General features: G+C 36.8%; 1 long non-coding RNA gene across 2 annotated transcripts in view; it reads left to right on the top strand.

Moving 5' to 3' along the window:
• The first annotated feature begins 3,108 nt into the window (after positions 1 to 3,108).
• The window catches only part of LOC113458850 (uncharacterized), a 59,734-nt gene continuing 37,760 nt past the window's right edge, over positions 3,109 to 25,082 (top strand). For both annotated transcript variants that reach the window (XR_012580465.1, XR_003379501.2), the window contains exons 1-2: positions 3,109 to 5,213; positions 18,729 to 18,880. This is a non-coding gene — a long non-coding RNA (uncharacterized LOC113458850). The remainder of the gene's footprint in view (positions 5,214 to 18,728; positions 18,881 to 25,082) is intronic.

The following is a 25,082-nucleotide window of genomic DNA, read 5'->3' as shown; positions in this document are numbered from 1 at the left end:
CGTTTTTGCATGCTCAATGATAATATTTTTAAAGGTAGTAAATTTTAATCCTATATAAAACATCACCTTAAATTATTATTCTCATTTTTATCCAGTTGCAGAGAAAATGATGAGAAGAATAAATCAATGTCTGATAATATGCTATAAATCTTGGGGGATTTCTGGTGGGTTTAAGAGTGTCCTTGTAAAATAATGTTCTGATTGCATAGAGAAGTGTCAGCCTGGGTAAATTATCTGAATAAAAGTGGCCAATAGACGTTATGATAGTTATTCTTGAGGTCACCTTGAAAGCTGTACTGGAAACAGGCTCAGTCCCAGTCTCACATTAAAACCTAAGAAAGTAGAGATATTTAAACATGCCTCCCTTCTGTTTCTTGGGAGTTTTTTGTGGGCTTTTTGGAGGGTTTTGTTTTTTGATTGGTTAGGGTTTTTTTGGTTTTTCTTTTTGTTTTGGTTTTTTGTTTGTTTGTTTTTTCTGGAGTGGTTAATTATATGGGACGAAGTTTGGTATGGTTATTTTTGGTTTTCTTTGGCTGTTTTTTTTTCTTCATTTTTTGAGTTTTTTTTTTAATAGGAAAACAATGAAGGGTGGATTTTGACTTCAACACATACTGTAAGATATAGATACTTTTCTAGTGTAATCTTAGGCCTCTCAGTCAGACAGAATTGCTGCTTCAGGCCCAAAGGTAAAAACAGTCCTTCTGTGAAGGACTTGAAATATGCAAATAAAAAGTATGAGGTCAAAATATTAGCAGGTGTGAAACAGGGAACAGTGGCAGAATACTGTTGGTGTTAGGTGAATGCAGGTGACTTATCATGAAGGCCAAAAATGCAAGATTTTGGTGCCCAGCTATGGAATAAGGATTCAGGTCTCCTTTCTTTGCCTTGACAGCACCTGTGCTGTTGTGGATTTATCTAAATATGATTCAAACCAATCTCTCTTTCTGAGCTGCTAAGTATGTAACTGATGGTGAAAAAAATGAAAATCCTTAGTATTTCTACTCAAGTATCCTTATCAAATCAGAACTCTTTCACTAATCTTAAGATATCATACCTACAGAGATGAAATCTTCCTACCATTTTCCCTAGCAAATGTTCTTTGAAGTAGTTTCAGAACAAATCTGAGTTCTCTCTTTGTGCAAAAGATTCTTCAATCAGTTAAGAAATTAAAGAGCAATTTTAAGAAATATATTTACACTTCTCAGTATGAAAATGTACAAACCCTTTTGTTATTCTCTGTTCAGATTATGGATCTATATAAATTTCTTTATATGGCCACATAAAGAAAACAAAGTATGTTTTATGTGTAACCATTGTAGTTCCATAATAGGCATGTAAGATGAGGGAGGTTTACGTGATTCCTCCGCCACAGTCTTATTGTTTCCATTGAGCCTTAAAAAGTGAAGATATAACAGTGCAAAATAAAAAGATGACTAATGCTGCAAGAGAAAATGTGACCTTTCCTCACTGCACGAAGAATATTTATGGTATTGAGTGGCTGAAACAGAGGAGTAGATGTGGCCAAAATAAGATGTAGCCTGAGATCGGATCAAGCACATGTAGACCATCACCATCTATTGTTGATAACATGATTTACCAAAACAGAAAATTACAATAGAATATCAAAACCTTTGAACAGTGTCCACAGAAAGTTCTTTCTGTCCTGGAGATTTTTCTTTCCTAGAATCCAAATTAAAAATATTTTTTATACTTTGAGAAAGTTGATCTACTCTCTGACTCTGTGTTTTAACTAAACGATCATCTGTAATCCATCCACCTGGATGCCACCACTTCTATTTGTGCCTTTTGTTAACCAGATGCTGGCAGTTCATGGCCTTGTGTCTCAGGCTTCCCCCCAAAGCTCAAACTGCAGCTTGCAAACAGAGCTGCCTGCACCAGATGTACTCCTCAGCACAGGGAACTGGCCTAAGAGAATGAAATAAATATGATCTGCTCTTAGGAAAAACAAGAAGCTGCTACTTATCTAAACTTCTAGATATTTTAGAATTCAAAAATTCTATTGAGCAAATGGAGAACTAATATGTGCTTTTAAGTGAATAGTTATGTGAGTGGAAACAACTATAACTATATTGTAGTGTCTAATTTTTTCGTTTTTAATGCAAGGTTTGCTTTTATTTTGGACATTACAGGCAAATTTGAGGGGATAGTTCTGTTTAGTTAGAGATCAGGAACTAATAAAGCTTATGTTTTGTAGAGTTATTTTCTTAGTGAAAAATCAGTTACTTTATTTTCATATTCTTAAATATATTTTTCCTCTACCCTGTTAAAAATGAATTTATGAAAGATTTTACTCCAGAGAGCTTCTACAGATGCAATTTTGTTTCTTTGTTATCAGAAAGACTTGAGAACAGATACTATTGAATACTTCAATCCTTTTTGAGTCTTTCTTAATCTTCTCCACTGTTAAGCAGCTAGCCTGTGTTTTGATTTTTTTCTTTCTGCATTTAGTGAACCTTATCTTGTTTCCTTTTATGTCACTGTGCTTTTTGATCTTATCCCTAAGGGTCTTGAGCTGTTCCTTTATATTCACGTTAAAACCTATAATCTTCTTTCCACTTTTTGTTTGATTCTTTTTGAATTTTCAGGTCACTGGAGAAATTCTGATGTCTCTACAATAGTTTGTTACTATTCTGCCATTCCTTGCTTCATTTGCAAGTAACCTACCACTCTGCATTAAATAACTTCTCATTCAGTAACTTCCAGCAGTGCTGCACTCTTGTGCCCTTTAACTTTTTTCTCTTCCCAGTAGGCTGTCTCCCGTACTCCAGGAAAAGGTGGAGTTTGCCTTCCCCCTCAGCCATCACTGTCCTGTTTTTTTACCTTCACACTTCATCACTTCTCTCATCTTTTCTGTAATCTTTCACAATTTTATTTTCTGATTGCACTTTTGGTTTACATGTTCTATCATTGTAGTTAGTTGAAAGACAATCTTAAAAAGGAACAACCTTTAAACTCCAAAACAAAAATTGCCCACAAGATATTCTGTGCACTATGTCATCCTACTTTGCCATTAGGTATCTTTGAAAAGTTACAATCTCCTTTTGTTACAAGGCTTTGATTAAAAAAAAAAAAAAGTTAACCATTTTGTCTTCTAGCTTATGTGGACTATGTGATTTCTTTGTAGTTATGGTCCTTCTATAAAACAAAAATAATCCAGCAAAATTCTCTCCTTTCTATGAACTTGTGAAAAATACACCTTTAATATATGTTACACCTTTCTCTCTTTTTCCTGTACCTGTCATTCCTAAGGAGATTGCATCTCTATATCAGTAACAAACCTCTGTGGTTTAGCTCAGCAGCTTTCCAGGATGACATTTTCATTGTGTTTTAGCTGTATTTTAACAAATAGTTCTCTCTACATACTCCCATACTGGGACACCTGTGTAGTAGCACCCCAAGGGCTGATCTCTTAATTGACCCTCTCAAAACTGTGATTCACCTCTGCCTAAATTTAGGCAGAAAATGGGCTTTTGTGTTTGATTTCTTTTCCTCTCTCTTCACTTCTGAGATTTTATTACAGATCTAGGGTATTTTGAAATCTCCTCCCCTGTGTGCACTCGAAGATCTTCCTCTTCCTTTCACAGCCCCTATAAACCTTTTTTTGCTCCCTCCTTTGTGTAATGCCAGATGTCATGACACCTATATACTTTATTAGTTGTTGGAAATATTAATCTCCAAATCATCTGTCTCCATGATCTTTATCACACTGATGTCTTCTGTTCCACCACTCTGCTGTCAGATTATTGGAGTCTCTTTTATACCACATAGGATTCAATGAAACAGTAGCAGGTGCATCTAAATAAGTGGCATGGTGAAGTAATCCAGAGGGATAGGGGAAACTTGCTTGTCTTTCTGAAATACCCTTTTATTATGGGTACAAGCAGAAGCACGTTCCTGAAGCAATGTGCTGTCTGCACTTTAAGGTAGCCGAGGTCAGGACCTTCCAAAAGACCTCTAAGTAATGATTTTTCCTTGCAAATGGTCTTAGGTGGCAGTACTGGCAAGAAGTGTTCTAGGATTGATGTTCCTATTTCAGACTGTTCCACATGTGGGCACATTTTCTTTCAAGAAGAGGTAATAATAGAAAACTAAGAATAGAATGAGTCAGAACAAAATTAAAATGTAACCTTGACTTTCATGCCTCTTAGTCCTTCAGGAAATCACATGTGGATTGTACAGATTGCTGGGTATTTTGTATGTTCATTTACTTTGAGTCCTTTTTGGGAAGCAGAAGTCATTATGTCTTTTCTGTTGCAGAGAGAGGCAGCTGACTCCAACCCTGGAAGCACTGGAATAAGCAGAAACTCAGGAGAGAATATACCTCTGGGAAAAAATAATTACAGGATTTGTAATATGCCTTTCTCTCCTTTCTGTATTCAGTTTCGGTTTATCACAGTGTTTGGCCACTGGTCTTCTAGAACCATGTCCTGGGAAAGACAAATGTGGGCCAAGAAGAGCATAATTTTAAAATGCATAATTCTGCAGCTGTACAAATTTCTCAGTTTCTTATGTTTTGGTTTAGATTTGGATTTGTTTTTTTTTTTTTTTTTTACTGAGTGTGCTACATCAGTATATTTTAAATTGCAATGAATAAGATTTTATCTTCTTTTCTAATGTATAGTGCAATATTTGATTAGGCATTGTATTTGGCAATGTTTACCTTACTGTGGTCATGTGTTATTCTGACTGTTAAAGTTATGTCAGCAAACTCAGTACTTTCAATCTTAATTTCATAAGCCCCATTTTTTGGCAGATGTTTAACCTGATCAAAATACTTTTCTTCAGGCAAAAAGTTCTCTAACATTCTCACCACAAAACCTTTTATTTATTTTAATGAAAATAAAACATCAATGTAATTTTAAAATGTTTTTATTTTAACCACACCAAACCAGAGATAAATTATCCTTGCTTTCTTTGAAGCTTTGGACCTTTCCCAAAGGTCAGTAAAGTGGTTCAAATGAGTAGTTTAAACATATTCAACAGATATTTTAACATTTGCCATTACTTCCATGTTTATAATGCATGATCTCATGTAAATTGGACTATTTTACATCAAAATTAATATTTTTAATATATTATGATACTGCTATTCATGCTGATTTTGATGTATAATTTACCCATACAGGAATCAACCTTTCTAGGGCATTTCAGAAGTTGCCACAGCTGTCTAAAACTGAACTGTGCAGTTTAAGGTGAGTATATTTAAGAATCAGAGCCTGGAAACATCCATTCAGACTGAGGCCTCACTCTTCGGTGACACACCTGAGACTCCTGTGAGAGAGAATGCTGACTGTATATTTTGTTCCTAACTGCTTGGTGCATGACAGTGGCAGAGCAATCCCTCTGAGCAGCACCTGGGGTAGAATTCGTTACTTGCCCTGAGTGTAATCTGCTCACAGAGAAACCCTGTTCCCTGAGAGTGGCAGTGTCTGGTTCCCAATTGCCAGTAATGCCTTAGCTCCTTGTGCTTGTTTCCAGCCCAGATGCAGTCAACATTACTGCCAGTGTTAGAAGTATTATAAAATCTCCACTATAATTTCTCTTTAATTAGCATCCTATTATCTTAAATTGCTTCAACATTTTTTTTCCCTAATTTTTCTCCATTCTTTCAGTAATACTCTTTTTTTTGGTAAAATTGCCTTGGTACTTCCCCACTGGTCGGATCTACTACAGTTTTTTTTACTTTGTCTTTTAATAGCTTATTCAAAAGGATAGAAAGGCTCAATGGGCTCCTGGTAGAGTGCAGTAATATCAGTGTTTGTGTTCTCAGGGTTTTTCTTTCTCTGGAGCATAATGGTTGAACTAAGTCTTGTGGTGAAGAGCAAACCCACTGGGCTAATGGCAATAAACTTGAAAACAGTGAGAGGCTTGTTCACTCAGGTTCAATGTGTGAATAGCTCTGCACAGCTCTAATTAGGACCCTGCTTCTCAATAGGTAATTAAATATCATTTTGGTTACCCAAGTGAAGGGATTAAGGTGAAAATGTACCATTCACATTTACAGTACAATAAAAAGTCCTGCTTTTCTGCTGGTTGACTGGCATTTTAGTGAACTCTGTCAGAAATACCTTTAACTGTGCCATTGTGAGGCAGAAAACTGAAATGTAGCACTCTGCCTGCAAGGAATCTCTCATGGCAGTGACATGGTCACTGAATTAGCTAAGGCTGACATTTTGTCTTTTAGGAAGATATCACTGGGCCTCTGGAAAAATTAGCATTATTTTGTATCAATAAAAATAAAATTAGTGCCATTATTTTAGTTGGTACTTTGTCTGTTTTGACTTCCCTCCCTAACTCCCTTACCCTCAGTTATCTCATGGATAGCTGAATGCACACTGCAATATGGGACATATATATCTGTACTTTAAGGACTGTTGTTCAGATAGAAAGGAGTGTTTAATTTTAGTAATCTAATCACCTAAAGCAGATACCTTGAATTCGCATATTTTATGAGGTTTTAAACCTGTGAAATACCTTGGGCTATACCCACCAATTTCTTTGAAGTTTCACTGCTTCCCAAGGCAGTTGATCCCCAGTTGATCTTTCCCTCTTCACATAAATATTTCAGTATTTAAAAATCTTTAAAAATCTTTTTAGGTGCCTCATTTGTATTACTGCTTTGTGACAATCCTCATATTGACATAGGAATATAGAAATATAGTTCAGACAAACATTGCGGAATATAATGCTAGCAAGGTCCAGAACAAAAAATTCAAACTTGAGGATCATTTTCAGAATTTTAGAATTATACAGTAGCAAGTATTTCTAACTATTCTCCAAAGCAGGATTTCATATATTATTTAAAGCATAGAGAGCTGTTTGTGCCCTATGCCAGAATAAAGGTTTAATGATTGTCCTGGTTTTGCTGAAGATTAGGAAGGAGAATGGAATTTCATAGATGCCAAAAAGTGATTGCTAAGGACAGAGGAAAACCTGAAACAGGCCATTGCCTCAGGCAGTACATGCTGATGTGCCCTTACTTTTGCTCTTCCCACTTGTCTGTATGAAAAGCAAACACTGTTTCTACAGAACCTTTCGTTTTCTTCCAGTCCCTTAAAAAGATTCAGTTAAAAGGAATATCACCTTTTTTTTCCTTCTACACCAGTACGTAGGCTAGATGAGACAGTGTATGTTTTCCCCCCAAGTTTTCAAGATCTAGACTTCATTAATTTCAAGAACAGAAACAGTTACTGTAACCTAACCTGTTTTCTTTGTTACACTAGTATTCCTATTTCCAAGTTCATTCAATAAATTCATCCTAAAGGGTGACTAACATTGTAAAAAGTCCCCTACTGAAATTATGCCTGCCTGCCTCCTAATCCCTTGCAACTTCTTTTTAAAGATTTCTGTACATATTCTACTGTAAGCTAAAATTAATTAACAAATATTTTCAATAATGTGTTTTCTCTGTAAGCATAAAGCTGTGTAAGCATTGAGTATAGAATTTTTCTATAAAAAGTAATGAAGTATGTGATTTTATTTATATTCCTTAAGAGAGAAATTGTACTATAAGTCTTACCCTCTTTTGTGAGCTGATCATGTCAAACTTCTAGATTGAGTGGTCCTATTCCTACAATTTCTAATTCCTACAAGCTTCTAATAGACCACAATTACCAATTATTTCATTATTTTGTAACATACACTGTTAAAATGATTACTTCATCAATCACATGCCACATAATTAATCAAATGTAATTGACCAAATTAATTCACATTTAATTAATTTGAAACAGAAGGTACTGCTTGAAAAATGATCTTTTAATACAAACTGGAATAGGATCTACTGGCTTTAGACCATAGTTTGGTACTGTTCATATCTGAATTATTTAGGAAAAACTGTGAAGCTTCACCTTACAGGTGAACATCAACAGCTGAGATAATGTGATGAAGTCACCCTAAAATCCAACAGAAGAAAACCCTGTGTCGTCCAAACAAAATTTTGAAATATAGATAATGCTGTCTGAATTTGGGTAATTTGCAGATGCCTTTGGTGCATCTAGTTTTAATATCAAGCTAGACCATTGATGTGAGCATTGGGACAGGTGATTAAAAGCTCATCACCAAGAGCACAGAGGAGCACAGCTGGCAGGGAAATCCCAATTGCACAGGCCCTGCTCCACCTCCAGCTCCCAGGGCTGTTCCCGGGGAGCCTCAGTCCCAAGGCCCAGGGTGATACCCACGAAGAGGAGTTATCAGAAAACCTCTCTGGGTTGTCTTTTGGATGGAGAGTGTTAGCAGTCTTTGGATAGAGGTATGGCACTGACTATGGGGTGTGGGAAAAACCATCTTGGAACTGTAGGAGATTTCTTATAGGGTATTTAGGGGAAGCATTAAAGGTGGAAAAGGGAGGGATAAAGATGGTTTGAAAAGGAAATGTAAGGGAAAAAGAAAGGGAAAAAGAAGATAAAATTGTATTTAAGCAGATTGCCAGTCAATACACCTGTGTGTTTGCGTTCTGCACCGATCCCTCCACACTGTTATGTCTTCTCATTTAGTGTCATTTGTAGCTGATATTCTGGTAACAGGGCTCTGTTCTGTGTGTGTATGGATGTCCAAGTGCCAGCAATGGGAGTGGGGCTGCTGGTCACAGCCCTGAGTGCCAGCCCCTGGAGGCTCCAGCGTTCATGCATGGTGTGTGGGCAGGCACTCCAGGGTGTGATCACAGCCTACATCCAGCTAGACTAACTAGCAAATGGGGAAGGAGGTTTTGGAGTCCAGTGTTGCAGGTACCACAAGTCTAGGCCAGAAGGTGGAGGGATTAAAGAGTCTTGAGTCCACTACTGGAGGAGCAAGGAGGTTCAGACCAGTAACTGGAGAGTCCATGATCTTTGGGGGATGGCTGCTGGTAAGTTTATGAATCTGGGTCAGCTACCAGGGATATTTCTGTTTCTCTGTGCAAGGCAGCTGAGGGAATGGAGGACCCAAGGGCCAGCTACATAATCTGTTGGGTGTCTGTGGGAGACTGGAGGAAATGACTGTCTCAAAACATTTTGTGTGCATGTGTGAAAGAAGGGGAAGGATGGGTCTTGCCTTTGGTGTGGCCCTAAATGCCCCCCCTGCTCCCTGGGGCCTGTATTCCAACCTTGCAGGGGTTGTAAATCCCTGGCACAGCAGAGGCCATGCTCCACACCTGCCCCTGCAGCCCAGCTCCTGGGGGGTTAGATGACTGAAAGTCCCACCTGGGGAAGGGCCCAGGAAGGCCAAAGGGTACTGAAACAAAGCATGAGATGTGAGCATGTGTCTTGACTGCACTAGCTCTTAGAATTTATATAATCTGAAACAGTAATGAAACCAGGAATGGTGGGAATATTTGTTCTTTTCTATATCACTCTCTCTTCTAATTTCTCGAATTCTGAGTAACTTAAAATTGGATGGGCTTGGATTATGCTTAAGATGAATGATCTAAGTTAACCCTTTATGAAATTATTTATGTTGATTGAACATTGCTTCAAACTTTTGCCGAAGTTCCCTGATTTTCTGATTTCCAGTAAAAGTTCTGTTGTTTTCTCTTGAGGAATATATTTTTGATATTTCTCCCTTCCTTCTGACTCAAGATACATTAACAAAAAGTAAGCTTGTTTAAGAGACTCCTCAAGTGAGTTCTGGGCCCTACAGTGCCCAAGACCAGGTGCTGAGCAGGTCCATAGTGTGGGTATCTGTGTGTGTAGGTCTGAGCACCTGCATGTGGAGTGGGGCTGCATCCTCAGGCTCACATGTCCAGGCACCTATAACTGGGAAGTCTGAGGGTCCAGGGTAGGGTATTTGTCATTGGCCAGCTGCCTGAGGGACTTATACTTTAATGGGCTTTCATCCTGATCAGCCAGAAATGTAACAGGATGGGGTTGTTAGTGCTGGCCTGGCTAGTGCTGACTGTGTGTGCCTGTGGTGACCTGTGCAGCTGGCTGTGCTTGTGCATACATTTTTTACTGTTGGATTTGATAACCTTAAAGCTCTTTCCCAACCTAAATTATTTTATATGAATGTGTGTGTATGTGCACGTCTATTAGGAATTCAGTCTTGCTACTTGCTGGAGTAGGCTGTGGCAGCCTGGCCTCCATTGGGGTATTGGATTTGGCAGCTCCTAACAAATAAGATTCCTTTTCGACGGAAAACTCTCCTTCTTTTTTCTGCTCATTTCATTTCATAGCTCCACATTCCTAGTCTTGTGACTTTTGTACCAGCAATGTTCTTCCACTAAATAGTCTTCTGTAGTTCTTTGCAGAAGTCCAGAGGGAACAGCTTTGTTAATGAGGCACTTAAACCACGTGTTAGATTAATCAGGGGAAGACGCCATACTTGGTCTACTGAATAAGATTATTACTGTAATTTCACCTACTCCAGATTTTAGAATGAATATTCCTCTTTGCAGTAACTCTGTCCTGAGCCCCAAGCCACTAACTTCCATTGATGCCTTTGAAAGAAAGGGCCAAATCTAAAGTCTCATAGAGCAATGTATAAAACTCATATATGTTGTCTATTTTTAAGGTACCCTAGTTACCCAAGAACCACTGAGCTTCTGTTATTTCAGGAGTTAACCAGATTACTGAAAAAGTGTAAGTGTTACATAACTATGCTGTATGCTTGCATGGAAGATACACCTGAATAAAATATGAATTTCTTAAAAAAACTAAAGGATGGAAATGGGGGGTGGGGGAGAAGATGGGGCAGGTTAGTTTAGTTGTATCCTATTAAATACTAGAAATAATCAACTGGACCAAGAAGCATCCCTTAGTTGTTTCTTCTGTTCCTGTTTAAGACTAATCACACAAAAGACACATTCCCTTTCTCTTCACATTACTTTAAATAAGTGACTCTAAATCAGACAAATGTAGGCTCTGTGGCTCAGCAGGCAGTAATTGAACCCTTACAGATTAGAAGTGCTCTTGTACCCTTTTGCTCTGGGCACATTTCAGAATTAGGTTTTTTTTTCACAATTTAAAAAAAACCAACTTGTGTTACAAGCTAGCTGTGTAATTTGAAATTACATGTGATGGATGCAAAATGGAATCTGATTAAATATGAAGAACAAGAGTTCAGCTGAGGAGTAGTAATAGTGAAGAGACTAAAACTGAAGTGGAAACTCAGAAGGCATAAACTAAAAAACATGCTGTGAACCTGAATCTCATCCCCAAAATGAGATAAAAATTGGCTAAGAGATACTTGTAGACAAGTGAATATATCTGAATAAAATAATAGCAATGCTCCACTATGCTTAGAACCTCTCTATCTCTGCCCAGTTCACCATAGCTTGAATTTTATCTACCTGCTCTTTCTGACAGGCTTTGCCTGCTTCTCTTTTTCTTCATTACAGTACTTTCAAATTTTATGCTTTTCACTCTTCAACTACAAATGTGAACTATTATTCCTAATACTCTCTCTGTAATTCTTCTGAAGAAAAGGAAACTTAATATCTAAGAATTGTTGCATTCTTATACACAGATATTGCTGATCTGTGAAAAGGGTAAACAAAAACAGCTTTATTATTGGTTTGCACAAGAGTTTCAGTGTAGTTCCAATCAGGTTTTGTTATTAGCACATTCAGAACATTTTGCACTCAAATGGTTGTTTTGAATTCCTTTTATATTAAAAGTCAAGCAGAAAAACCATCTGTGTCAAAGGAAGCTGTGCAGAACAGAGAAAATTGTTACTAGACTTACAGAGTAAGTCACTTGCTGAGCTCTTTTGCTATCTTTATGGACTGGATTTTTTTCTCCTTCATCTCTGAGATGCAATGAATATAATGCAAATTTCTGTTTTATATGGCCTGCTGAGAAGATCTGAGCCAACTGCTTTATTTGCTGTTTTCCAGTAGGGAAATATCAACCCTAATTTGTCAGATTTTTGATAGAATAGCTGAGCATGTGATTATGTATATAATGGCCTGGATCTAATGAGACTCATTCAGTGCTTCAGAGTGCAATCATTCACTCCTTGATTGGCATATAACTATCTTGAGTTGAAAATCTGAAGCATCATTACATGATTTCCCAAATTATGCGCTTAAATGTACCTCTGCTGTGCATATTCTGTGCCACATGAATGATTTCTATATATGCCAATGAGTGTTTTGGCTACACTTATCCAAACAATATATAGGCTACCTCTAGGCTCCTATGATATGAAACAGCTTTATCCATAGGAAGAAGCATGAGCAGAATTACTCCTTTTCTATTTCTCCACACAGACCACACAGGCTGGCTTTCATTGTATTAGATGCAACTTTTTTTCCTCTTCCCTCCCCCCCCCCCCCCCCCCCAAAGAAACTAGTATGCAGACCCTTTGCCTCTGAAAAGAACTCCATAAAATCTAATATTGGCCTCCTGGGGAAAAACCCATCAAGCTCTTCCTGCTAGGCAGAAATGAATGCCGGAGCACAACTTCCTATCTCACAAGTGACATGACAAAGGCACAGAATTGTGCCAGATAGCTTTGTCATTCAGAAACTGCCATTAGGAGAGACAGATTGACCACTTTGCTCATGCTTTGAAACTTTATAGCTAGATTGCATTTTTTTAATTTTAATTGCTAAGGAAGAGCTTTTGATATGATGAAGTTAGTCATAGATGCCAAGTTAAAGGTTTCGTGTGCATGGTCAAAAAACTCTTTTATTAACATTCAAAGAGGCCTTTTACCTGAAAGCTTTTGTATGTATGCCATGAGTTTCTAAATGGATAGTCCTCAAGCACTTCACAGTGAGTCAGGTGAAACAAAAGCTAGGCATCAGGTCAGTTGGAAAAGTGAGTGAACGCATTTTGTCTACTGTAATGAATCTGTCCAAAGCCATTGGTCATCAGGACCATGGAGCTATGCTACAGAAGGTATTGACATCATTAATATGAAAAAACCCCCACAATAAAATAGTATCATTTTTACTGGTTTTGTGTCCAGAAAGATCTGGGCTCTGTCGTTTATTTCCATGGTAGTCAACAGCCAGAGGCAATTGTTTTCCAAAGAGGCAAATATGTTTTCCAGAGGCATTTCTCTTAGGATAAAAGAGACAATCCCTATAAAGTGAATCCTTGCCATGAAAAGATGGTGTGGTCCTAATTTAAAGGAACAGAATGGAAAAATCCTGTTATTTATCTGAAGGAAATCTGCCAGGCTGAAGGGTGGTTTTGTGTTGATCTTAATCTACTCAAGATTAAAATATACAATGTTTTTTACCAGAGACTGTGCAGTCCAAATTCCTGATAGATCTACAGAATTTTTATTCTTTTGCCTAGGGATCTTTAGGATCTTGCCATCTTTTACCATCTTCTCTGTGGATTTGAAAAATTCAGCTTAGATTGTTGCAATATTCTCCACCCCCTTCTCTTGACAGCATGCTCAGCATTATTGCCCTTGAATAATTTCACTGGTGAATAAAGCAGCATCATCTGTCTTGGAATGAAGGACTCCTCATACATACTGTGGACTTCCCTGAAAAATAATTTCCAACCTCAGATTCACACGAAATATCCTTTCTGATGGAAGATAAATCACACTTTTGTCTTTGAATCAGTGCAATGGCCAGCATGATGTCTCTGGCTGATAATGATTAAATTGCTCTTGGCGTTGCTAAGGTTATATTCCATGCAGCTCTTTCTCGCTATAGACATTTCCATCATTCATTTTGTTTCCAAACATCTCTGATTTCTAATTGCAGATCAGATGTTCTGGTCTCAGCATGTGCTTTTTTCTCTCTTTTCTCCGGGTTCTGAGAGCAGCACCAGTCCTCAGTAGTCCTGACTAACCTCCCTAGGCCGCACACTGCCCATGGCTCCATACCCCATTCCTGCCCAGCCATGTCCCAGAGATGCTGTAGGAGTGCCGGTCTCCATGCCTCTCCCTCTGTGACCTGAACAGACCTTGGCTGTGCTCTGAGGGTAGCTTGTGTCCTGGATGGCCACTTTCAATGTACATTGTGTCTTGTCTTCACTCCTGCCTTTTTTTCCCTTCCTGGTTTGTTCCTGACCTGGGTGGACTCTGACCACATTTGGCAAACATAATTGAAAGAGGTGACCACAACCAAAGGATTTTTTTTTTCCAGCAAGAGCTATGAGGAAGCCATTTTCACTGCTTTTTTTATATGTTTATAAAAAACGGTTATTTATGCTTTCATAGTTTACTTTTTTTGGTGACCTTACTTATTCTTGAACCATTACTTTTACACCTGTATTTGTTTGTCTTTCTGTTACAAGGAGTCAGTAGCAATATATTCAGTGAAAGTCACTCAGCCTGAGCTATCTCAGGCCTTGTTATCATATAGCTGCCATTTGGATTTCATTAACTTAGGCAAATGGGTTCATTATCTATTTGGACAAGACAGAACACAGCTTGGTCTTTCCTTCAGATGTTAAAAGTCCTTTTTTGACCCTTGCTGTGACTTGTCAGCTAGTTGTAATTTAGTTATTTATCAAAAAGCGTGTTGTTTACAGGCTAATTACACATTTTCTTAGCCATTTATTTGCTCTCTATTGAATTATAAAATGTTCTTTAATGTTTTAAACAAAATTCATTTTGTTGCCCATATTTTCATGTATTTATAATCTAGTGGATTTTAAAACAAATGTTGAGCCTAGGGGGAAACAGATAAAATAATATCAAGTGTATTAATAAAGCTCCAATTACACATATGATTAAAAGAAGTTTCTCACTGTGTAATTATATGTTTGTGTAACAAATAAACCTACCCAAACTTGCGATTGAAAGAAATGAAAGGAAAAAAGATAGAAGAGGGCTAAAGGGGGCTTACCTGAATTAATTAAAACTTTAAGAAAGCCTTTAAAATAAAAGCTGAGATGAAAAACAAGTAAACCTCTTGTAGTTTTAGGCTACATTAACTTGGAGTAGTATGGGAACTTAAAAAGTCTTCAGTGGAAAAAGTGGAAAAGGATTAAGCGAAGGAACAATCATCTTTGTGTGGTGAGAATAGGGTACAAAATAAATATTTAAGAAATAATATTAGACCTTTGTGCCTTGAAATGAAATATGGTTAGTAATCCTGGAAGGGAGAGGGATGCAGCATTATCGCACCAAGATGGAAACAAAACCAAGGTGGATGTCTCCAGCTTGGGCACAACAGTGAACTGATTCTCCAAAACTGTGAAAGGCTTGTGCATAAACCTGAAGATGAATAAGAGCAGTTGTAGATCAAATTGAAAACTAAGGAAGTGCAGCACCTGTAGTTCTGGAATAAAATTCGGAAAAATATGTTACCTGGTGACTATGCAGACATTTAAACATATTTTTTGAAAGAATTATTACTATGAACTTTAACAAAAGATCAGAGACATGTGAACTGTAATTTACAAAAATTCAAATTAACCTGTTATATTTTTATATGAATTTTGAATTTAAAAAAGGTAACACCCTTTTATAAATATTAAAAAGGACACTTGATAGCTCTAGGGCACACTGGTAGAGTGATTCCTGCACTATTCTTTTGAAACTACTCCTAAGCTAATAAAGGTTGTCCTTAGTACCAGTGAGAGGTAGTTGGAGTAAGTATCTAGTCAGCTTTGGATAAACCATCTAGAAACTGTATTTTTTATGAAGTTGCCATGCCTCATCTGAGCTGCTTTTCATCTGGCTCATTAGCTTTGACATAGTACCATGGTTGTATGGTTCATGAAACAGAGATGCCTCACTCTGAACTGCTAAAAAACTGTTGGAGCAGCACATTAATCAGTCATTCAAGCATCTCTACTTTGCTGTAATCAGAGTGAAAAGAAAAATAGCACTATTTTTATTCCTTATATTTTAAAGCAATTAATGCCACAAGCTGAGTTTCGCTGAATGAAACTGATAAAACCCAGAGATGGTAAAATTAAGCTAGCTTAATTTTGAAGGGAAATTGATTTAACCTGTGTGTGTTTCACATTTAGATCCATCTTCCTGATTGCATTGGTATAAATGAAAAGCAAAGTGAGCCCAAAGTCCTATATCAGAATAGAATCAATTTACTTCTATTCTGCATTTCTATTAGCTAAAAATAAAGCTAAAGACACAATTCAAAGCCAAGGAATTATAATATACACGACAATAGAGAATTAAGTTTTTTGTTTTTCATTATTTTCCATTGGATCATACCTTGGAGGTAGTTTGCTTTCAGCAAGATTACAGAATATACTATCTAAAGAAAAGCTTCCTTTAGGAGCAGACATACTGCATTGCAGGTGATTGGGAAGCTACCAAAACTACTAAATTTGGGTAGAAACCAAGTGTTTACTTACTCTTTATCGCTATGGGTTTTTTTTTTTTGTCTTTACAGCATTAACAGTAAGGCTTTTTTTTGCTTTTTTTTTCTTTTTTTTTTTTTTCCTGGGGAGACATCTGCAGTGATATCTAGGTGTTTAGAATGTCCCTATCTGTGGAGAACAGTTTGAGAATAAAGGTTTGATCTTTTTTTTGGTGCTCCTTAAGTAATTTAAGGTTTCCCATTGCTAGTATGTGTGTTGTTTTTCAAGGAATGTAATGGAAGAAACCCTACCTATATTAAGAAAAAAAATATTTAAAATAAAAAGAAAATAGAAAATTAGGCTTACACTTTTTCCTCACCCATCAGCTTGGATAGTGGCAGAACCAAGGATAAACTGTCATAAACTGAAATTTTCAGAAAACCATTGTCATTTCCTAAAATGATCATCTTAACCTCAACTTTTACTGAGATAGTCACATCTCAGCTCAAATAATTGACCATAAATATTTTTAATGCAATATTTTTAATGCACAGTGTACCTGATTAGGGTATTGCACACTGCAAAAAACACTGCATTCAGTGGCCTGGAATGACCAGATAATTTCCTGACTTTTGAAATCTCAGGTTGTTTTCTACCTTATCTTCTTTATTAGTCCAAAATCTGGAAGTTAATTGGCCTAACTTTGATCTCCACTAGCCAAATAAAGCCTAATAGGAATGAATCCTTGTGATGTTGCACATCAATTTGAGGGCACAGAAAAATCACTAAACATTCTTTCTTCCTACAATCAAGTTATCGAGGCTCTTCAATATATATAATGGCAAAAATCTATGTCACTAGAAGAAATATAGTGTTTTGCTGTAACTATGGGAAACAATCATATGAAAGAAAATAAGTACTGATTTTTTAGGGTAAATAGTAGCTTTCAGCTATCTTCTGTTTCTCCCCTGCAGGGGAAATTATTGAATCTAGAAACTGCACCTTGCTTTCTGGTGCAGTGTGCACAAGAGTAAAAATATTGGTGGGACCTTGCCCCACAGAATAGAATTTTACCTACAATAGCTCTGAACCCAGTACTTCACAGTTCTCGCTGGACTCATAAGGGCTATTAATGCCAGTTTGGTTGTAGTTTTCTCTCAGAAATTAAACACGGGTTAATGGCTATGTTTCCACCACAAAGTTGTTCAGGGAAAGCGTTTGGTTTATAAAAATTACCTATGAACGCTTTATAGAGAAATTTAAAGGTCACAATTTTTCATGTTGTTGTTTTACATTGCAAGGAAGAATGTTCTGCTCAGTGTTTTATCACCTAACTCAATCAAAATTAATTCCTCAGCCTGGAGTCCATCATTCCTTACACAGCTGAAGTTTAAAACCCTGGTTTAAAATATTATGGTTCCACTCATAATATTTATAGTCTTATTCTTGTTATCTTCAGATTTATTTGTAGGATTTGATTTTTAAAGACATTTAACTGGGGTGTAAAGGAAAGAAGGGGTGAAGAGTTTGATGCTATTGTTGGTACCAGTACTTTCCACCAGACAATGTCTAATTGCTGTTGCAGATGAGTCACATGTGCCAGACACAAGCAGATGTTTGTAAGCATCGGTATAGATGTGGTTCAGTTTAAACTTCTTTTGTTTGTGAGTCCCAGACACATCTCCTGTAACGAAATAATTTTAAAAAATACTCTATCAAATGTCTGCAACATTTCCTTACTGTACCTACCCCCAAGGGTAGGTGGTTCTTCACTGAGAGTGCCTTTGTCAAGTAGTTATGTGTTCATAGCTCCACTGACTGGTATTATCCTCTTCTTTCAGAATTCTCCTCTGCTGGTATGCTTTTTTTTTTTCTTTTTAGCTTTAAAATATATTCTGGCTGTTTTAATATAGTGCCAGTAAGGCTGGCACTTTCTTGGGGTGAGAAATACAAAGAGAGAAATACAAAGCATCTGCTGTAACTTTAGTTGTATTATGTTTATGCATGAGAATAGAAACCAGTGCATTTTAGACTATTCTACTATTCTACTTCCTACACTATGAAAGGACAAATACCTTTATTTTAAAGGCTGTAAGTTAAAAAGTATATGGATGTGAATAAGCAGTGATGTATTGTTACAGCATTAAATGCATAAAATTCATGGTAGTTATGGCAGTATTAATTTATCAGATTGTATTAATCATAGTATTTTGATACTTAGATTAATTAATTCTCCTTATACATATTGCTGTAGTTATTTGACTGCATTTGCATTATTACTGCTTTGCTATACATAAGAAATAGCTTCACAAAAACAGCAACGAGTTTCATTCTGTGGTATGTGTAGACTATATATTCTAGCTTACTCACTCCAGCCATGGCCCTTTCTGTGCCTAAGGTCAGACTTGCACCTTATAACAGCATTTGCTAACCTCTTTGCATTGTTTTTATGCATTTGTTGAGGCAAGACAAGAATTACTATGTGAGATGAACTCTGCCAAGTCATGGCATCAGTGTCTGAGTGCAGAAGTGAATTGTGTTTTACAGGAACGCATGGAGGCCTTACAAGGAGCAGTGCAAGTGCAGCAGTGACCTGACCTGAGCTGCCTTTGATCCCTTCCTGTCCCAAGTGATCACCTGAACAGATGGAGCCCTAAGTCATGGACTAAATGAACCCTGCTGTCATTGTGTAGACACTGGTAAGCATTTTATAGCCATTTTACAGGGGTGGCCCACAGACTAGGGGGATGATCTCTGGATATTCTATCAAAGGATCAGAGGAAGGGCTGAATATCTTCAGATTTATGAGTGAATGTCCTGGTACTTCTTTGGAGGGAATTTTTCACACCCAGGCCACTGTATGAGAGCATTGGTATAAAAAATACACTATCTCACCTTGCAGTATCTGCTTCTCATATGCCTCTTCCCTTATCTTGTTCAAGTCCCAGCTTGTGGCTTCCAGAGGTGAGTGTGCACCCCTGTGCACCGTGGCTTTTACTGTGTGCATAGTCACCCACTGCCTTTGCAAAAGGCTTTGTCTGTGAACCATTGACATTCCACTCTCAGGCGTTTAACGAGGGGGTCTTGGATAATGTTGGATCTGAGCATGATGCGAATGCTATGGAACAAGGGATAAAGAACATGCTTGCTTTGGGTGGGATAAATTAATTTTCTTCAGAGCAGCTGGATAGGGCAATGTTTTGGATTTTTGCTGAAAGCAGGGAAGTCTTCATTATAGTTGAGCAGTGCTTACTGCATCAAGGCTTGTTGTGCTTCTCAGCCCACCTACCTGCAGGGAGGCTGTGGGGGAAGAGCCGGGAGGGGACACAGCCAGGACAGCTGACCCAAGGGATATTCCAGCTCATATGACATAATGTTCTGCATATAAACCTGGGAGAAGAAGAAGAAGAAGGAAGCAGAGGATGTTCTGAGCAATGGTGCTTGTCTTCCCAAGTCATGGCAAAGCTTTGCTTTCTCTACCCATGAAAAAGCTCTGCTTTCCTGGGAATGGCTGAACATCTGCCTGCAATCAGAAGCTGTGAATTTATTCCTTGTTTTGCTTTCCTTTCACATCTTTTGCTTTACCTATTAAACTGTCTTTATCTCAACCCACAAGCTTTCTCCCTTTTACTCCTCTGCTTCCCTCCCCTTTCCATTGGGGTGAGCTCCTGAGCAGTTGCATGAGTGCTGAGTTGCCATCTGGGTTCTTTAAATGAGATAAATAAGTGTGATCACAGAAACTGTTTAAACAGAAAGCTTATGTGGAGAAGAATATGTCCCATAGATTACATAAATTTGAAGTTTTATTTGGTTAGACAAGGAGTATAATATGAAGCTAACCAGGTTAGCCTGTTCTAAATGGCTTTTTTTCAAATTTGAATTTTCTTAACCAGCAAAAATGTTTTTAACAGTGTGTCAACCAATTTAGGGTAATAATCTCTTTTCTTTTTTAAGTTTTGTATAAATAGTGGGCAACTTTATGACCCAAGAAAGTTTTTACATTTCAAAGGAACAAAGACAGAGTAGTATGTATGAATAGTTTTTTATTATTTGGGTGGTTTTGTTGATACAGTTACAAAGATATTGGACTTGCAGTTTGTTGTTCCTATTCAGCTTACCTTAGAAAACAAGTGCTGCAAGTGCTATTGCCAAGATCTGGAATGTGGGAATTTTTAACATTACTTCATATATATGAGACCATTAAGAAAATCAACTTTTAACAGTATTTTCCCTCTTTTCTATCATGCAAACCTCTAAATTCCCACCAAGTAAATCTATTTTATACATTTTTTTTCCTGAAGATTAAGAACACTTATTAAGATGGAACTAAGATAACTCTAGAATCACAAAAAGAAAGAATGACTGCTTTATTTTTGGCTGATTTCCCTCAGAATTCAGTAAGAATTCTGGTTTTATGATATATCTAGCATAGACTGTGGTACTCTTGTCTTGCTCTGCACAAAGTGTGCTGAACATGTATTTGAAGTAAAATACACATATTCTTTGTTTCTGTGAGCTAAAGTATCTTTAACATGAACTTGGATGTCTCTTTCCTTCAGGCTGAAGGCAATGAATTACTGAAAGTGAGAATGCAGAGAATTAGATCTCACAAAACTATGACAATTACTTTAGGTAATGCCTCAGAAGTGACTGTGGTATGTTGATGGCCCTGGGCCAGCTTTAAATTGTCCCTTGTACAGGCTAATTCACACTGAATAAGGGAAAATTTTTGAGCTGATATTATTAGAAACTTAATTTTCAGTCTTGAAGGATATCAGGAACTATATAGTCCATGCATGAAATCCTTGAACTATTCAATTTTATTAGAAAAATGCCATTTATTTTAGATTAACTGGAATTTTCTTTGCATACTAAACTTGAATATATTTATGTAATGTGTAATTGTACTTTGTGGCACTGTAGTGGAAGTAATCCAGTTATATTAGTTGGGGTATTGCAATAACACAGTTATACTACTTTTGGCACTTGTGCCTGCCTAGATATCTCTACAAAGCATTGTACTGGGGATAATGGCTGCAAAAGAGATATGGCAGCTCCATGAAGAATGCTTGCTCTCATGCTAATCCTGACTTTTTGAACTTTTAGTGTGGTGACTTGGGAGAGAAAGGAGAAAGCATATTCATTAGACTAGTTTAGCAGAGATTTGAATTGCAGTTTTGGAGTATTCCAATGAACTGAACTATGGATTTAAAAATAGAGATTAAAAATACCATTTCCTTGAACTAAATTTTTAAAAGCAACTGTGCATGAGTACTTGGGACTTCTACAATGCCCTTTCATGCCTAAGTTACTTCAGTCAAGTGTAAAATCACGCTTAAATACTCTGCAATGATTTGGTTAAATGAATGAGCTCTCATTCATTGAACAAGATTTTAAAAAATCTAGAGTAGAATATATATTTCAAGAAATTCAAAGGATATCGGTAGTGGAAACAGATAGAAAAACTCCCATGAAATCCTGGTGATATTCTAATTGAATTTCAGTCTGCCACTCAGAAAATTCTCTGGATACCACAGCTTTTCAGGGAAACTAGATGTATTTTTTTTTTTTCTGTTACTGGTTACAGAGTAAGTATAGTTCAGGTCTAAGTTATGCAGTAACATCAGCCAGCCCAGTGCAGTCACCCCCTGTGAAACCGGAGTCCGTGTGGCATCCAGCGAATCTGTTAGGGATCTAATCACAGCAAGCATAGCATGGCAAGCAGGCTCATACCCAACCCTTTCAACTAACAGGGACACAGACCACAGCCAGTCTGGTGAAGTCTGGGCTTTTTTGTATGATAATGTCCAGGACATGTTAACAAATAATACCATAATTGCCCAGAGATTGCCTTACTAACCTTTTATCTGTGTGAAAGTTTGGAGGTCACAAAACTCATTATTTTAGTCCCCACATGCCATCAATAAAAAAAAATCTATATTTTAGTATGGTTAGACTTCTTTGCCAAGTGGATTCATGTGATGGCCTTTTTAACTACATGTTTCTTGATCTTACTGTTTGCCAAATACATGGCCCATAAATCAGCTGTGAAATCCCCAGAGTAGAAGAAGAACTCATATCCAATTATTTTACATTTGATCAGGCAGATATTACTTCAGTGCTACACTCACTTACCAATATTATTTTATTGCATTTTTTAGATACTTGTAGCAATGTTTATAAGCACTTGTTTATTGCACTATGACCAAGGATCGGGCTTCCCCCAATTTAGTGTATATTTGTATTTACTTATTAATTTCAGTTTTAGTTATACTGCAAGTACATTATGGCTGAAGATGGTGGATCACTATGAGCCTAATCTGTTGTGTACAAGCAGATAACTTTCTACTGGTCATATAATAGTTTCTGTAATTTCCAAAAACATGGTAGTGTGGAATATATAGACTATTTCAATAGAAGCATTCTTTTATACAGGTGCTGGCATTCCTAGCATTTTTAAGAATTGGTATAATACTTCATGTTCTTTAGTACTGACTGTGGCTTTGTTGCAAACAGGGTCCTGTTAGTAAAGGAATAATTGTCCAATTTCACAGTAAAACAAACTTTCAGAGTCAGGACTGAAATACTGTTGAAACAACATTCAAAACTAAATTGTCAATGTTGTATTACATTTAACCATACCTGAAATATATATTGGAAGTTCTTACACAACAGGATTACAAAGGATGCAGTCTCTGAGAAAGGTCAAGAAAACCAAAGGAAAGAAGATGGCTTAAATGTGATGCCTCATATTGCTTACTTACAAATGAATTGCTTATATATAAATGAAGTAAGCCTCAAATTGCTTACTTCAAGAGATTTATGTGTAACAAGAAGATTAATAAGAATTTATAAGGTTCATGAAAGTTTGAAACAACATAAAAATATATATTTAGGGTATTTTGGTGAGTAAATAGTTTTACTAAAATTGCATACAATGTAGGAAAAGCTTGGTAGATTTCAATAGATAAGCTTTGAAGAATTTCTTGACTAAGGGAACCTGAAAAAGAGTGAATGTTTATATGTGGGTTTGGATTTATTTTTTGATGTTATAGATCTGTATTATTTTGCTGTGTTTTGATTCCACTTGTTCCAAACTTAACATAAGAATAAAAAAAAGGATGTCTTGTAAGCTGTTACAGAGGCAGTCTAATTCTGCAGCCTTTGCCTCTGCAAATACGTAGACTGACAAATAACTTCCACATGAGAAGGCATATAAATGACATATTTTGACTAGCCAAATATTGGTACATTTTGTATGATTCTACTGATGTTTGATATTTGTTAGCTAAAAATTTCCAGCTTTCCTATGAAAGAGCTTAGACCTGAAAAGCAGAAAAAACAGATCATGTGCCTGCCCTGTGAGGTGGATGATTAAAGATGTTAGATTTTACAAGCTACTCAAATGATACTGCATAGAATTTTTTCCAGTATTAAACATAATTCCACATGCTCAAAGGTGACAGAATGACAGAACTAAACTTATATATAAGGGATATAAAAACAGATATAGCACAGAAGTCTCTAGTTTTCAAATCCAAGACTGCAACGAGGAATAGAATCTGCTTGCTGTGATGTCTGAGTTTGAAGGATGTTATGAAGATGGAAGGAATTTTTCAATGTTCAACATCATTGTAGTGCTAAGAGAAATTACAAAGTCCTCTTGTGGCTAACACGATAAATAATATTCTTTGGAGTGGAAGGGGAAATTAAAGAAACTGTCTTCTGTATAGTGATTTTTTTTCAATGTGCTAGCAAACAAAAAAAAGTCTGTCTTGAAAAAATGTTCTTATAAATTCAATCTGTGTCCCTTGGAAATAGTTATGCTTTGCAAAGAGCAGTGTTCAATTTACTTTACAGGTAAGTATGACTGAATATAGTTTAAACTGACTGTTCTTTCTCTGGGAAAACTATGAATGACTGATTGCTTTTTCCAGTGAATAGGAAAAATAAAATGGGCAAACTGTTTTTGAAGTGAACAAGAAATGCTTTCCTTTAAGATGCAAAGACAAAATGAAGAATAGGGCTTACTGCCTAAATGGCGTTATCAGTGTCTCCTAATCTCTTCTGGAAGCATTCAGGTTTACGTATGGAAAAGCTGCAGATTGTGCACAGTTAGGTACTGGAATCAGTTGGCAACATTGCATCTATGAATTAAAAGATCATGTAGACAAGTGGACAGACATTAAGATCCTTATTTGCCTCATTTACCTTATATCTCCACGCAAAAGACCTTTAATAAAAACTATGTGCTATTTTCACCTAATGGATTTCATTCAGATAAGAGAACTCAAACTGAGCCTGTAAAAAGCACATCCATTCTCTCTTATTGCAATAATTCCTTTGTATATTTGCAGTATGCATTCTGCCTTCCTTCTGAGGAACATACAATATTTAGAAATATTTATTTAATTATAAACCTACTCCATTAACATGATCCTTGTATTCACATTTCTTTACATGTGAAGTGAGACTTCTCTAAGCCTTAATTTTCACTTTAGTTGTCTGTCTAAATGACACCCCTCCAAGACATGTAAAATATTCTAGTCTACTGAGCCTGCCTGAAGCCATTTGGTTACAGTAGTGGGATATTCAAGGGGTAAAGATAGTCAATACTGTCTAAATTGGAGTTGTTTGGACCTTAGGCAGTGTGTTGCATATACAAATTGTATTTAACTTGACTGAGGAAACCATACCATGGTGCTGAATGCTTTCCTTTGGCATGGTTTGATTCTATTGAACCTTAATGTTTGTCTAACTGATCTTATTAGGCAGCTAATAGCCCCAACTTTGGTAGATTTTAATGAATTAAAATTCATCTACTGGAGTAATTGGCTGTTTTAGCAATTCTTCAGGAGAAAGCAGGTAGCAGTCTGTGACTTAGTTTGACAGTATTTTTAT

This window comes from Zonotrichia albicollis, chromosome 5, assembly GCF_047830755.1.
Source record: "Zonotrichia albicollis isolate bZonAlb1 chromosome 5, bZonAlb1.hap1, whole genome shotgun sequence".
NCBI classification, from domain to species: domain Eukaryota; kingdom Metazoa; phylum Chordata; class Aves; order Passeriformes; family Passerellidae; genus Zonotrichia; species Zonotrichia albicollis.
This window is presented reverse-complemented; position numbering and strand designations above follow the sequence as displayed.